This window comes from Oncorhynchus keta, chromosome 12, assembly GCF_023373465.1.
Source record: "Oncorhynchus keta strain PuntledgeMale-10-30-2019 chromosome 12, Oket_V2, whole genome shotgun sequence".
In the NCBI taxonomy this organism is placed as follows: domain Eukaryota; kingdom Metazoa; phylum Chordata; class Actinopteri; order Salmoniformes; family Salmonidae; genus Oncorhynchus; species Oncorhynchus keta.
In genome coordinates, this window is record NC_068432.1 from 22,233,334 (window position 1) to 22,243,323 (window position 9,990).

The 9,990-nt window shown below is 43.9% G+C and overlaps 1 protein-coding gene across 1 annotated transcript in view; it reads right to left on the reverse strand.

The window, feature by feature from the left end:
• LOC118391136 (delta-sarcoglycan-like) overlaps positions 1-9,109 on the reverse strand; it is a 284,512-nt gene extending 275,403 nt beyond the window's left edge. Inside the window, exon 1 of the mRNA XM_035782189.2 lies at positions 8,971-9,109. The gene's annotated coding sequence lies outside the window, so the exon portion shown is untranslated. The remainder of the gene's footprint in view (positions 1-8,970) is intronic.
• Positions 9,110-9,990: the final 881 nt, after the last annotated feature.

The following is a 9,990-nucleotide window of genomic DNA, read 5'->3' on the forward strand; positions in this document are numbered from 1 at the left end:
TTCAATATATTTATTTCATTTGCGATATTCATGAATAGGAAACATTGCGTTATGGTAATGAGCTTGAGGCTATGATTACGCTCTCGGATACGGGATTGCTCGTCGCTAGAGGTTAACAACACTAGGTGAAGACTCGAGATCCTGACTTCCAATGTACAGGGGTACGAGGTAATTGAAGAAGATATGTACATATAGGTAGGAGTAAAGTGACTAGGAAACAGTATAGATAAGACAGTAGCAGCAGCGTATGTGATACGTGTGTAAGTGTGTGTGTGGCGAATTTGTTCCTGTGTGTACGTACATGTTATGTGTTTGTCACACATTGTCTCTAATTGGGGATCATATTTAAGTAGTTATTTTTCCCACCTGTGTTGGTGGGATCTTGTTGATGTGTAGTTGCCTGCGAGCACTCCATTGTCTTCACGTTTCGTTCATTCTTTATTGTTTTTTGTGCATTTCAGTTAATAAACATGTGGAAACCATATCACGCTGCACCTTGGTCCGATAATTCTTATGACGAACGTGACACAGTGTGAGTGTTGGAGTGTCAGTGTAAGTATGTGTGACTGTGTGTGCATAGAATCAAAAAGGGTCAACGCAGGTGGGCTATTTGGTTAACTATTTAGCAGTCTTATGGCTTGGGGGTAAAAGCTGTTCAGGAGCCCCTTGGATCCAGACTTAGCTCTCCGGTACAGTTTACCATGCAGTAGTGGAGAGAACAGTCTATGACTGGGGTGGCTGGAGTCTTTGACAATTTTCAGGGCCTTCCTCTGACACCGCCTGGTATAGAGGTTCTGGATGGCAGGGAGTTCGACCCCAGTGATGTACTGGGCCGTATGCACTACCCTCTGTAGCGTCTTGAGGCTGGAGGCCGAGCAGTTGCCATACTAGGCAGTGATGCAACCAGTCAGGAAGCTCTCGATGGTGCAGCTGTAGAACATTTTGAGGATCTGAGGATCCATGCAAATCTTTGTTGTTTGTTGTCCTAAAACCGTTTCCTGTAGTCCATGATAAGGAATATAGTCACACATTGTTATGACATAACTTATTGACATCAGAAAAGCAATTACTCACCGCGGACTGGAAGAAACTTTTTCCTTTAACGAGTCCTACGAGAAGGATATGCTGCTTCCACTGGAACAGGTACAGATCCACGCTTTTTGCGTGAAGAAAAGACAGTGGAAAAGGGGACGCAGATCGGGGATCCTTCTGAAATTCCAGAGGCGAGCGAGTAAACTCCCAATTCCTTCCATTCTTCTTGCTAATGTACAATGACCTACTATTAAGATTATCCTACCAACGGGATATTAAAAACTGTAACATCTTATGTTTCACCAAGACGTGGCTGATCAAAGATACGGACAACATAGAGATAGCTGGATTTTACATGCACTGGCAGAACAGAGACGCTACCTCTGGTAAGACGAGGGGTGAGGATGTGTGTCTTTTTGTAAATAACAGCTGGTGCGCAATGTCTAATATTAAAGAAGTCGCAAAGTATTGCTTGCCTGAGGTAGAGTACCTTATGATAAGCTGCAGCCCACATTATCTAACAAGAGAGTTCTCATCTGTTATTCATAGCCGTCTGTTTAACACCACAAAACAAAGCTGGCAATAAGACCGCACAGTGACTGTGCGTACATATCCCAACCAGAAGCCATGGATTACAGGCAACATCTGCATCGAGCTAAAGGCTAGAGCTGCCGCTTTCAAGGAGCGGGAGACTACTCAGGACGCTTATAAGAAATCCCGCAATGCCCTCAGACGAACCATCAAACAAGCAAAGTGTCAATACAGGATTAAGAATCCTACTACACCGGCTCTGATGCTCATCAAATGTGTCAGGGCTTGAAAACTATTACGTACTACAAAAGGAAATCCAGATGCGAGCTGCCCAGAGCCTACCAGACAAGCAACACTGAAGCATGCACGAGAGCACCAGCTGCTCTGGATGGCTGTGTAATAACGCTCTCGGTAGCCGATGTGAAAAAAACAAATTACAAAAATGTGTACTCAAAGCATGCTCGGACCAACTGTCAAGGGTCTTCACTGACCGAATCTGTAATACCAACATGTTTCAAGCAGACCACCATAGTCCCTGTGCCCAAGGAAGCGAAGGTAACCTGCCTAAAGGACTACCACCCCGTCGCACTCATGTCGGTAGCCATGAAGTACTTTGAAAGGGTGGCCATAGCTCACATTTACAGCATCCTCCCGGACATCCTAGACCAACTCCAATTCGTATACCGCCCCAACAGATCCACAGATGACGCAATCTCAATCGCACTCCACACTGCCCTTTCTCACCTGGACAAAAGGAACACCTATGTGAGTATGCTGTTCATTGACTACAGCTCAGCGTAGTCAGACTCAGACTACACCTCCCACTTCCACTGGATCCTGGACTTCCTGACGGGCCGTCCCCAGGTGGTAAGAGTAGGCAACAACACGTCTGCCACGCTGATCCTTAACACTGTGGACCCTCAGGGGTGTGTACTTAGTCCCCTCCTGTATTCCCCGTTCACCCACGACTGCGCGGCCAAACACGACTCCAACACCATTATTAAGTTTGCTGACGACACAACAGTGGTAGGCCTGATCACCGACAATGTTGAGATGGCCTATAGGGAGAAGGTCAGAGAACTGGCAGTGTGGTGCTAGGACAACAACCTCTCCCTCAATGTGAGCAAGACAGAGGAGCTGATCGTGGACTACAGGAAAAGGTGGACCGAACAGGCCCCTATTAACATCCATGGGGCTGTAATGGAACGGGTTGAGAGTTTCAAGTTCCTTGGTGTCCACATCACCAACGAACTATCATGGTCCAAACATACCAAGACAGTCGTGAAGAGGGCACGACAAAACCTATTCCCCCTCGGGAGACTGAAAAGATTTGGCAAGGGTCCCCAGATCCTCAAAAGGTTCAACAGCTGCACCAACGAGAGCATCCTGACCGGTTGAGTCACCGCCTGGTGTGGCAACGGCTCAGCATCTGACCGTAAGGCGCTACAGAGGGTAGTGCGAACGGCCCAGTACATCATGGGGCCAAGCTTCCTACTACCCAGGACCTATATAATAGGCCGTGTCAGAGGAAGGCCCATAAAATTTTCTGAGACTCCAGTCACCCAAGTTATAGACGCACGGCAAGCGGTACCAGAGCGCCAAGTCTAGGACCAAAAGGCTCCTCAACAGCTTCTAACCCCAAGTCATTAGACTGCTGAACAATTCATAAATATCGACACCGGACAATTTATATTGAATTGTTCCTCCTTCCCTTTTGTGCACTACTGCTACTCACTGTTTGATTGTCACCTATGCATAGTCACTTCGTCCCCACCTATATGTACAGATTACCTCAACTAGCCTGTACCCCTGCACACTGACTCGGTACTGGGCCCCCCTGTATATAGCATCGTTATTGTTATTCTTGTTGTGTTACCTTTTATAATTACTTTTTATTTTAGTTGGTAAATATTTTCTTATTATTATTAAACTGCACCGTTGGTTAAGGGCTTGTAAGTAAGCATTTCACGGTAAACTCTACACTTGTATTCGGCGCATGTGGCAAATAAAGTTTGATTTTATTAAATAATGACACGTTTATTTCGGTTGGTAGCGGTAAGAGCTTTTGGCAGGTTTCTGCATCTGTGGGTTGTATTCTGCTTTTGAAGAACTGTGTTTTATTGCCTCTATAGATCACAGGCTCGACTCAGCAGGGCGTTGTTGTAAAGCAAACGTATGGCTGCGTTAAGCGTATCCTTAGGGAGCTTATGTTTTATGTGGGCTTATGTATTACAGCAGGCCCAATTTGTCATTACTATATAACCACATTTCGAATAACAAAAATCAATGAACCTACACCAAAAAACACAGCAGTAGCTAAAGAGAGGAAATTTTACACAGACGTAAATGTAGGAATAGCTTTATATCACTCTAGCGTCATCTCTACTTGGCATATGCAATATGCCATGTGACAGTACTCACAACGCAACAACAACAATTCAATTATTGCACGAGAGGGAAGGGAGAGTGGGAGCAAGTGCACAACACAGCTAGATAATATATTTTAAAGTTGTTGAATATTCAGTTCACCGAGACAGCATACATCCGAGAGGAAATCAGAGGCATGTCCCAGGCTGTCTGTCTGTGTTGACACTGCTCAAACCCTTTAGGGGCTGGCTGGAGGGCATCTCTAATGAGTTCACTGGGAGAGGAGAGGGAACAGTGCTGGTATAACCAATACTATTCATTGCATCTCAATACAGTGCTGCACACGCCAAATTGGCCCATGCTTGGGGAATGGAGAAATGTACTGTCTCATGCAGACTTTTTCATGAATGCAATGTGAATAGAGCTATCAGAATGTCAGATAGTTGTTACATATTAATATGGTGGGATGCTACTCTCACACGACAAGTCAAGCATCCAGTGGTGCTCATTGCAAGTTAGAATAAATTGGAGCGGACTTTTCCAGAAGAAAGCAACATTTGACCTCCAGTTGCTCTATGATTTTCCCTCACAATTTTACCTCCTCCTCTTGACACAATCCTTCTAAGATGGAAATAAACTTGTCTGTTGATATTTACAGGGTGAATATACACAAGTACACACACAGGGCTGGTTCCAGGATTAACCGACACAAGCGTCCGCCAGTCCAAAGTTTTAGAACACCCATTCATTCAAAGGTTTTTCTTTATTTTTACTATGTTCTAAATTATTTTGTTGAAATATAATTTGATTTCAGAGAAATTAAGCTAATTGATTGCACCCAAATTGCCCATTTTAATGTATACGATTCATATAATATTCAACTAATACAATATTTAACATCCAATTTGAACCAAGCTTTTTCTAAGAATGAGATAGACATAAGGAATCCAAAGAATTGTTCAAAAGCCACACACAGAACCCCCACACCCTCCTTACCCTGTAAGCAGTCTATGGACAAGGTATGACAGCAATCCATACTTTGGTTTTGTTGTCCACTGTTTTCAATGCTAACTAGTCCCAGTCAAAAGTCTTGACACCTACCCATTCAAGGGTTTTTCTTTATTTGAACTATGTTGTAGAATAATAGAGCATACATCAAAACTATGAAAAACACATATGGAATCATGTAGTAGCCAAAAGTGTTAAACAAATCAAAGATATCGTACAATGCTGTGTACTACTCCCTTCACAGACCAGCGCAAACTGGCTCTAACCAAAAAAGGAAGAGGAGTGGGAGGCCCTGCTGCACAACTGAGCAAGAGGACCTGTACATTAGAGTGTCTAGAACACAGACACTGGACAGAGGAACTCTGCCTAGAAGGCCAGCATCCCGGAATCGCCCCCTCACTGTTGACGTTGAGACTGGTGTTTTGCGGGTACTATTTAATGAAGCTGCCAGTTGATTACTTGTCAGGCATCTATTTCTCAAACACTCTAATGTACTTGTCTTCTTGCTCAGTTGTGCACCGGGGCCTCCCACTCTTTCTATTCTGGTTAGTGCCAGTTTGCGCTGTTCTGTGAAGGGAGTAGAACACAGCATTGTATGAGATTTTTAGTTTCTTGGCAATTTCACATATGGAATAGCCTTCATTTCTCAGAACAAGTATAGACTGATGAGTTTCAGAAGAAAGTCCTTTGTTTCCGTCCATTTTGAGCCTGTAACCGAACCCACAAATGCTGATGCTCCAGATACTTAACTAGTCTAAAGAAGGCCAGATTTATTGCTTCTTATTGCATCACCGGTTGCAAACTACCAAGTACATCAACCACCCAAGCCATGGCCTGTTCACCCCGTTATCATCCAGAAGGTGAGGTCAGTACAGGTGCATCAAAGCTGGGACCGAGAGACTGAAAAACAGCTTATATCTTAAGGCCATCAGACTCTTAAATAGCCATCACTAGCCGGCTCCTCAACACTGGGGCCCCACAGAGGTGCGTTCTGAGCCCTCTCCTGTACTCCCTGTTCACCCACGACTGAGTGGCCACGCACGCCTCCAACTCAATCATCAAGTTTGCGGACGACACTACAGTGGTAGGCTTGATTACCAACAACGACGAGACAGCCTACAGGGAGGAGGTGAGGGCCCTCGGAGTGTGGTGTCAGGAAAATAACCTCACACTCAACGTCAACAAAACTAAGGAGATGATTGTGGACTTCAGGAAACAGCAGAGGGAACACCCCCCTATCCACATCGATGGGACAGTAGTGGTGAGGGTAGTAAGTTTTAAGTTCCTCGGCGTACACATCACAGACAAACTGAATTGGTCCACCCACACAGACAGCATTGTGAAGAAGGGGCAGCAGCGACTCTTCAACCTCAGGAGGCTGAAGAAATTCGGCTTGTCACCAAAAGCACTCACAAACTTCTACAGATGCACAATCGAGAGCATCCTGTCGGGCTGTATCACCACCTGGTACGGCAACTGCTCCGCCCACAACCGTAAGGCTCTCCAGAGGGTAGTGAGGTCTGCACAACGCATCACCGGGGGCAAACTACCTGCCCTCCAGGACACCTACACCACCCGATGTCACAGGAAGGCCATAAAGATCATCAAGGACAACAACCACCCGAGCCACTGCCTGTTCACCCCGCTATCTTCCAGAAGGTGAGGTCAGTACAGGTGCATCAAAGCTGGGACCGAGAGACTGAAAAACAGCTTCTATCTCAAGGCCATCAGACTGTTAAACAGCCACCACTAACATTGAATGGCTGCTGCCAACATACTGACTCAACTCCAGCCACTTTAATAATGGGAATTGATGGAAATTGATGTAAAATATATCACTAGCCACTTTAAACAATGCTACTTAATATAACATTTACATACCCTACATTATTCATCTCATATGTATACGTATATACTGTACTCTATATCATCTACTGCATCTTTATGTAATACATGTATCACTAGCCACTTTAAACTATGCCACTTTGTTTACATACCCTACATTACTCATCTCATATGTATATACTGTACTCGATACCATCTACTGCATCTTGCCTATGCCGCTCTGTACCATCACTCATTCATATATCTTTAAGTACATATTCTTTATCCCTTTCCACTTGTGTGTAGTAGTTTTGGAATTGTTAGTTAGATTACTCGTTGGTTTTACTGCATTGTCAGGACTAGAAGCACAAGCATTTCGCTACACTCGCATTAACATCTGCTAACCATGTGTATGTGACAAATACATTTGATTTGATTTGATTTTGACCCGGTTACGCGACCCTGCACCTTAGAGGCTGCTGCCCAATATACGTGCTGTAGACTTGGAATCACTGGTCTCTTTAATAATGTAACACTAGTCACTTTATTAATAATGTTTAAATAATGTTTACATACTGCATTTCTCATCTCATATGTACAGTACATACTGTATTTTTATATATTTCTTAATTCCATTATTTTACTTTCAGAGTTGTGTGTATTGTTTTTACATACTACTGCACTGTTAGATACTACTGCACTGTTGGAGCTATTGAACACAAGCATACACCTACAATAACATCTGATAAATGTGTATGTCAATAATATTTGATTTGATTATAAACATGCAATAGAGAGTACTTCCTCAAGTATTTCCTCAAAAGTTGAAAAACTATCTCCACACATGTGGTCAGCTGCTGCTAGAGAAGTGAATATTCATTTCTCAACCACAAGCCGCCTTAAACGTCATTTTAGAGAATTTGGCAGTACGTCCAAATGGCCTCACATCTGCAGACCACGTGTATAGCGATGTGTGGGCAAGAAGTGTGCTGACATCAACGTTGTGAACAGGACGGTGGGGATATGGTATGGGCAAGCATAAGCTACAGACAACAAACACATTTGCATTTTATCTATGGCAATTTGAATGCACAGAGATACCGTGACGAGACCCTGAGGCCCATTGTCATGCCACTCATCAGCCGCCATCACCTCATGTTCCAGCATGATAATGCACGGTCCCATTTCGAAAGGATCTGTACATAATTCCTGGAAGCTGAAAATGTCCACAGTTTGTCCATGGCCTGCATACCCACCAGGCATGTCACCCATTGAGCATGTTCGGGATGATCTGGATTTACGAGTATGACTGCGGGTTCCAGTTCCCACCAATATCGAACAACTTCACACAGCCATTGAAGAGCAGTGAGACAACATTACACAGGCCACAATCAACAGCCTGATGGCAAATGGTGGTCACACCAGATACTGACTGGATTTCTAGTCCACGCTCCTACCGCTGTTTTAGGTATCTGTGACCAACAGATGCATATCTGTATTCCCAGTCATGTGAAATCTATATATTAGGGCCTAATGAATTTATTTCAAATAATTGATTTCCTCCCATGGACTAAATTGTTGCATGTTGCCTTTATATTTTGACTTAGCATAGATTAAGGACCTCACTAATGTGAGTGTAAAGAACAAGGATATTTAGTGGGTTTTAGGATCCAACAATATAATTAATTCAGGTTCTTTAAGGCAGACACAGTGGTCAAAAAAATCCTTATCTGTGTGCTAGATTAAGTTCAGTGGATTCTGCAATTGAATGACAACTGACATCCAAGGCAGCCTCACTACATGAATTAAAACAGCATCAATTCAGAAACAAAACCAGACACCTCACATAACCCTTTCAGAGACTACTCAGATGTATCTAAAGTAGGGATATGTTGACAACAACTTTTTACAATATTTTGCTGCTACTTCAGAGTACTGCCCAATCAGTACTCTATCAACAGTGATACCTCAGAAATGGCTTGTAAAATATTCACTGCCAACATTATAGGACTTTTGCAGTTATTTCAGTAAAATCTTGCTTTGTTACTTCAGTTAAGCCCTATTATATGTCCTCGGCCTTACCTAGACTATACCAACACTAACCGTGTTGCCATGGCAGATCACAGATCCCACACACACACAGAGCCAAACCTCCAATGAACCCTTGTTTAAATCACACTCACACTCAAAATGGCACTACATCCCTACCGTTGCAGATGTTTTCACAATGGTAAGTCCTTTGGTTTTTCAGAGGTAAACCTTGACTGGATTTGTGTCTCCCTGGGAATATTTTTAGTGTTTCCAATCCCGGCCATATACGGACGTCTCCCCTTCTGAATGGTAATGTCCCAGGCATAACAGCAGAGAGAGAGGGAGGCCATGTCAAACTCAGCTGTCTGGACTTATCACCATGCTTCAGTGTGCAGACAGACTTCCTGACTTGGTCAGTAGGCTATTTTAAGGTAGAGGTTGTAAAATAGGACCTCTGCTGACACACAACTCCATCTGATGTCAGAAGGGAGTGTCCAAGGTGCAACGGAAAGGGTTGCAGATGGACTCAAAGTGTCTTTATTTAAGGTTGTAGGCTGCTGACACACTACATTACATTGCTATAGATTACTTCATTGTTGGGGTTAGAGCTTGCAAGAAAGGCTGTAATTGTGACATAAAAATTTCAAACGTGTTCATTAGACATGAATTAATGAGGAGACACTTTCAAATACAGACAATTACTGTGGTGTGGGAACGACAAAACCTATTCCCCCTCAGGATACCGAAAAGATTTGGCATGGGTCCTCAAAAGGTTCTACAGCCGCACCATTGAGAGCATCCAGACTGGTTGCATCACTGCCTGCTATGGTAACTGCTCGACCTCCGACCGCAAGGCACTACAGAGGGTAGGACGAATGGCCCAGTACATCACTGGGGCCAAGCTTCCTGCCATCCAGGACCTCTATACCAGACGGTGTCAGAGGAAGGCCCTAAAAATTGGCAAAGATTCCAGCCACTCTAGTTATAGACTGTTCTCTCTGCTACAGCACGGCAAGCTGTACCGGAGAGCCAAGTCTAGGTCCAAGAGGCTTCTAAACAGCTTCTACCCCCAAGCCATAAGACTCCTGAACATCTCGTCAAATGGCTACCCAGACTATTTGCAGTGCCCCCCCAACCCCTCTTTAACGCACTGCTACTCTCTTTTTTCATCTATGCATAGTCACTTTCATAACTCTA